The sequence below is a fragment of the Citrus clementina genome, unplaced genomic scaffold (assembly GCF_000493195.1).
Source record: "Citrus clementina cultivar Clemenules unplaced genomic scaffold, Citrus_clementina_v1.0 scaffold_9, whole genome shotgun sequence".
NCBI lineage: Eukaryota > Viridiplantae > Streptophyta > Magnoliopsida > Sapindales > Rutaceae > Citrus > Citrus x clementina.
In genome coordinates, this window is record NW_006261964.1 from 19,266,195 (window position 1) to 19,273,006 (window position 6,812).

General features: G+C 37.2%; 1 pseudogene; it reads right to left on the reverse strand.

The window, feature by feature from the left end:
* Nucleotides 1-773: 773 nt before the first annotated feature.
* On the reverse strand, nt 774-4,817 carry LOC112099550 (annotated as a pseudogene).
* Between the last annotated feature and the right edge of the window lie 1,995 nt (nt 4,818-6,812).

Sequence of the window (6,812 nt, forward strand, 5' to 3'; positions counted from 1 at the left end):
GAATCTCTCATCTTCGTGATCCATGCAATTTGTCTTTATTCGTTTTTTCAAAGTTGGCTTGTAATAATTAAAAGCATGAGTCCTGTTTGTCATGCTTTAGTTTGTCTTTATTCGCTTTTTCAAAGTTGGCTTGTAATAATTAAAAACATGAGTCATGTTTGTCATGCTTTAGTTTGTCTTTATTCGCTTTTTCAAAGTTGGCTTGAAATAATTAAAAGCATGAGTCCTGTTTGTCATGCTTTAGTTTGTCTTTATTGCTTTTTAAACTTGTTGTTTGTCAATGTGTCTTGTAAAGTGATAGAGACGCTATCTTATCCTTTTCTATATAAGCTCATCTTCTCCTCGTTGGAAAGAGAGAGCGCAACATTAATAAAATCTTTAGCCTTCTATAATCATGAGTCTCTAAATTTTCTTTTCTCTCTGTTAATGAAGCTCTAACCGATTTAAAAATAAGACGAAAACTTACATCTATTCATTTTGAAACTAAAGGAAGTATGCTATGCACTTGCCTCTAGCAAGGATCCTGTGCATCAGAAAACTTTTGATAATTTCTTATCTAGTTTGGTACCCCGTTTGAGACTAAAGAAAAGTCTGTTTTGGGTTATATAACCTAAAATGAAAATGTTTTAAAGTTTTTTGTTCTCCACTTGAGTATATCGGCTGGAAACCCAAGCATGCGGACTACTGGTCTAAAGGATGATCTTTTCATCATTGTTTTGGTATAACAACGCCACTTACTTCACTTTCTCTCTGGATAGCACAAGTTGCTTGAATCAATCCATTAAGCGCTTCTTTGAATTCTTTGCTCGAGCTCTTGTAACGGGTCCAATTGGAACTTGAATAGGATCTGAATATGCCTCATCCCATGTGCTTGTGATAGTTTTATCCTTAATCTCATCATTCCCCTCCTCTTGAAGAGGATTTGTCCTCAAATCATCACCTACATCAAAAGGACTCAAATCAGAAACATTAAAAGTAGCACTTGTATTGTACTCACCAGGCAAATCCAGTTTGTATGCATTGTCATTGATACTTTCCAAAACTTAGAATGAGCCATCCCCTCGAGGTAATAACTTAGATTTCCTTCGTTCTGGAAATCGTTCCTTGCGCATGTGTGACCACACCCAATCACCGGATTCAAAGACTAGCTTATGTCGCCCTTTATTGGCTTGTTATGCATATTGCTCAATTCTCCACTCAATGTTGAACTTCGCCTTCTCATGTATCTGTTTAACAATTTCAGCCTTTTTCTTGCCATCTAAGTTAACATGCTCAGAAACAGGTAATGGAGTTAAATCCAATGGGGTTAAAGGATTAAAACCATAAATAATTTCAAACGGTGAATACTTAGTAGCAGAATGAACGGAACGATTATAAACAAACTCAACAAGTGGTAAACAATCTTCCCAAGTTTTGATGTTCTTTTTAATGATAGCTCGCAACAGAGTAGATAAAGTTCTATTCACAACTTCTGTTTGACCATCAGTTTGAGGGTGACAAGTAATTGAAAACAACAACTTAGTTCCTAACTTAGCCCATAAGGTTTTTCAAAAGTAACTTAAAAACTTAGCATCTTATCAAAAACAATTGTCCTGGGCATACCATGCAACCTCACAATCTCCCTAAAGAATAGGTCAGCAACCTTAGAAGCATCATCCGTTTTGTGACATGGAATAAAATGTACCATCTTTGAAAATCTATCTACAACCATAAAAATTGAGTCTTTCCCTTGTCTAGACCTTGGTAAACCTACTATAAAATCCATCAAAATATCAGTCCAAGGTGCACTAGGTATTGGCAAAGGGGTGTATAATCCATAAGGTTGCACTTTCGATTTGGCTTGCCTACAAGTGACACATCTACCACAAAGTCTTTCAACATCTCGTTTTATATGTGGCTAATAGAAGTGTTCCTGTAAAACTGCTAGAGTCTTTACAACTCCAAAATGCCCCACTAACCCTCCTCCATGGGATTCTCTCACTATCAAATCTCTCAAAGAACAGTTAGGCACACAGTTTATTCTCCCGAAATAAATAACCATCATGCCTAAAGTATTTACCGACTACTGTCTTTTCACAAGCTTGGTATTCAACACTAAAATCATGGTCATCAGCATACAATTCCTTAATATGGGAAAGTGCATCTGCAACAATATTTTCCTTACCTTGCTTGTAACGAATGACATATGAAAATGTCTCAATGAATTCTACCCATCGAGCATGCCTCTTGTTCAGCTTGTGTTGGCCTTTAAGGTATTTCAAGGACTCATGATCGGTGTGAATCATGAACTCTTTAGGCCACATGTAGTGCTGCCATGTTTCTAACGCTCCAACCAACGCATAAAACTCCTTATCGTAAGTAGGGTAGTTTAAGGCTGCCCCACTCAACTTTTAACTAAAGTAAGCAATTGGTCGTCCTTCCTGCATTAGGACTGCGCCAATACCAATACCTGAGGCATCGCATTCAATTTCAAATGTTTTATTAAAGTTAGGCAAAGACAATAAAGGAGCATTGGTCAGCTTTTGCTTGATTATTTGAAATGTCTTCTCTTGCGCTTCTCCCCAATTGAATCCAACATCTTTTTTTATTACTTTAGTAAGCAGTGCGGCTAATGTGCTAAAGTCTTTCAAAAATCGTCGATAGAAACTAGCAAGCCCATGAAAGCTTCTCACATTACTTACACTTGTGGGACTCGGCCACTCTTGAATTGCACGTACCTTTTCCTCATCAACCTGTATACCCTGTGCACTCACAACAAATCCTAGAAACACAAGTTTGTCGGTGCAAAAAGTACACTTCTTTAGGTTAGCAAACAACTTTTCTTTTCTAAGCACATCTAAAACAGATTTCAAATGTACTATATGATCGTTTATGTTTTTGCTATAAATGAGGATATCATCAAAATAAACAACAACAAACTTGCGAATAAAAGCTCGCAAGAGATGATTCATAAGTCTCATAAAAGTGCTCGGGGCATTAGTTAGACCAAAAGGCATGACTAACCATTCATACAAACCATATTTTGTTTTAAAAGCAGTTTTCCATTCATCTCATTCTTTCGTTCTAATCTGATGATATCCACTTTTCAAATCAATTTTGGAAAATACACAAGACCCATGTAATTCATCAAGCATGTTATCTAGCCTAGGAATGGGATGTCGATACTTTACTGTTATGTTGTTGATGACTCGACAGTCAACACACATCCTCCACATCCCATCCTTCTTAGGAACTAATAAAACAGGAACTGCACATGGACTCATGATTTCTCTCACGTACCTTTTTTTCCATTAATTCCTAAACCTACCTTTGAAGTTCCTTGGTCTCCTTCGGATTACTCCTATAGGCTGGTCTATTTGGAATGGCTGCACTGGGCACAAAATCAATCTGATACTCAATCCCTCGGATTGGAGGTAAACCATGTGCTGTTTCCTCAAGAAAGACTTCCTCATACTCCTGCAAAAGAGAAGTAATAGAACTAGGTAAAGTAGGGTCAAATTCGTTAGTGTTTAAAAATGCCTCTTTGTACAAAAGTACAATCATCGGCTAATGTAAAAACAACACTTTTTTTATCTCACTCGCTCTCGCGTAGAAATTCTTTTGTTTTCCATCTAATTTTCGCTCAATGGCCGTATTTTTCTTTGGTTTTTCTCTCACATTTTCCTCAGCCTCTTTTTGAATTTCACTCTCTTTTTCTCTCCTTTTCTTTTCCTCACTCTCTCTCTGTAGTCTCACTTGGTCTCCATAAACCTGCTTTGGTGTCAATGGAACAAGAGTGATGTTGTGTTGATTAAATACAAATGAATATTTATTGGTGAAGCCATCATGTTTCACAATTTTGTCGAATTGCTAAGGCCACCTAAGTAACAAGTGTCCAGCCTGCATTGGCACTACATCACAAAGCACCTTATCTTCATACTTGCCAATACAAAAAGTCAATAGTACCTGCTTGTTCACTTTCACCTCTCCACTGTCATTTAACCACTGTAGTTTGTATGGCCATGGGTGTTTAAGTGTCGGAAGCCCTAACTTCTCTACCATGATAGTACTAGCAACATTAGTACAACTTCCTCCATCAATAATCATACTACATACTTTGTCTTGAACATAGCACCTAGTATGAAAAATGTTTTCCCGTTGCGCTGCTTCATCTTCCTTTACTTGCACACTCAAAGCTCTCCTCGCTACTAAAGTCAATTCCCAAGGGGCTATATACTCTTCATCTTCGACATCCTCTAATGGTGGTATCTCATTCTCTTCTGTCTCATCTTCAGTTATAATCTCACCATTGTCCTGCAATATCATAACTCTTTTATTCTCACATTCACTTATGATATGCCCCCTGTCTTGACATTTAAAACACTTAATGTCACGATTCCTAATAGTAGGAGTTACGGTGTTACCTTGTGTATTGTGCTTGGAGGGCTCGGATCTTAGCTTAGGTGTAGTAGATGCTTGTGGCCTCTCGTCTCGTTTCACATAGCTCGGCTTCCAAGGAGTAGAACTCGAGCTATGGCTGCACGAGTGTTACCCCTCCTCTTGAGTCGCTGCTCAATCTTGATGTTGTTGACTATCTCCTCAATCTCCACATAATGCTGCAACTCAACCTTATCTGCAATCTCCCGACTAAGTCCATTTAAGAATCGTGCCATGGTAGCTTCTTTATCCTCCTCCATATTTGCTCTAATCATGGCAATCTCCATTTCCTTATAATAATCCTCAGCACTTCAGCTACCTTGTGTAAGACGTTGTAATTTTTGGTACAAGCCTCGATAATAGTGGTTAGGTACAAAACGCTTTCTCATCAATGATTTCATTTCATCCCATGTCTCAATTGGACATTCCCTATTTCACCTCCTGCTTATAACAAGCTGATCCCACCAAGTAATAACATATTTAGAAAACTCAATCACAGCCAATTTTACTTTTTTTGCCTCTGAATAATTGTGGCAGTCAAATATGAACTCCATTTTCTTCTCCCATTCAAGGTATGCTTCTGGGTCAGATTTCCCTTAAAAAGATGAAATCTTCATCTTTATGTCACTCAATCCATCATCTCTATTTCTAGCTCTCCTACCTTGTCCATCTCTCCTATAGCTACCCACTGAGTCCTCTCCTTCATCATACTCATCCCTATAATAGTCATCAATCTCTCCTCTAATTGGAGCTCTTTCTCTCCTACATGTTTGGGGAACGGGTTATGGCTACCTTGCACGTGTGTTCTCCACCCGATCCAAACACTCGTGGGTGAGCTCTAATTCAGCCCTCATCATCCTTCTCATCTCTCCCATCAATGCTTGAATTTGTAAATTCTGAGTAGTTGCGAATTGATCCTCTTCATTTGTGTTTTGTTCTAGGTTGTGAGACATAGCTATTATCTGCAAAAGAACGTTAGAAATAACGTGGAAGGACCTCACCTCACTCCCTTACGTGTTTCACTCAAGAAAAATGACCCACTCAATTCCACTCGTGTTTCACTCAAATTATTGGCTTTTACCCTCTAATACGCTCACACTCTCTTGCCTTTTTCCACTCTTAGTAATCGTCACTCAGTTCTTATCAAACTAATCAAACCAATATCAGGATTTCAGAAGTAATTCACAAAGATGACAACTAAGGAGAATTTAATTTCAAGAGTAAGAAGGCAATGTGTACGAAAGTCGAGTTTTGATTTTGGGCAAAATTTTTACTGATGGGGTAAAACTTGTTTTAGACTTCCAAGACACAAATAATGAAAAAAAAATAAAAAAATAAAAGATTTTAAGAGGAAGTTGGATTTTTTTTAAGGAAAAGGAATAGGTAAAACTTGTGAATTTAAGGAGAATTAAACCACAAAGATGCAAAATTGATTTTGAAAGGAACCCCTAAAAATACTGTTCACACGACATTGTTCACGAAAATATTGTTCACGACTTTTTTTTTTTAATAGATGCTATAACAAGATGAAAAATTCAAACAAGAATGAAAAATAACAAAGATAGATAGATCTGACCTTGGAGCCTAGGCTCTGATACCAAATTATATGAACCCCATCAAGAACTGACGCAACCCTAATCAATTTAGTTCTCAAGATCGAATCTAAACCAGGAATGGAATGGAACCTCGACCCAATACTTATTGAAAGCACAAACCTTAGTATGTGAAGACGCCACAATCAGCTATGAATGGTCTGATTGATAAGTCAAGAATTTGAAAGCCACGGAAATCCGATAAGTTCAAAGAGTTCGTAAAGAACCAAAGATAATTAACTCTCTCACCAATTGCATTAAAAAAAACTTCTTTTTTCTGTTTATTGAATATGAGTACTTTATATAGGGTTGATTACAAGAATTTTTTGAAATAAATCCTAACCAAAAAATCAAATCAGAATCACAATCTAAGTAAATAGGAAAGAATTTAAACTAAATCAGGATCCTAATTGTCTTAAATGCCTTACATCAATTAAATGGAAATTGGCCGATTAAAATAGAAATAACTGATTTGATTCCCTAATAGCCTCCTCAAGAAACGGGAAAGTATCTGAAAAAGGAAAATAATATATTTTCCCGCCATAATGTTTAAGCCAACTCCTTATTTCATGGAAGTGAGTATTTGGAAACTTCAAGAACCTGAATCATGCATTTATCATGTGCAATTCCTTCAATGGGCCTCCACGAATTTGATTGAGCCCAAGTTGCTTGAATCAATCCATTAAGCGCTTCTTTGAATTTCTTTACTCGAGCTCTTGTAACGGGTCCGACGGGAACTTGAATAGGATCTGAGTATGCCTCATCCCATGTGCTTGTGATAGTTTTATCCTTAATCTCATCACA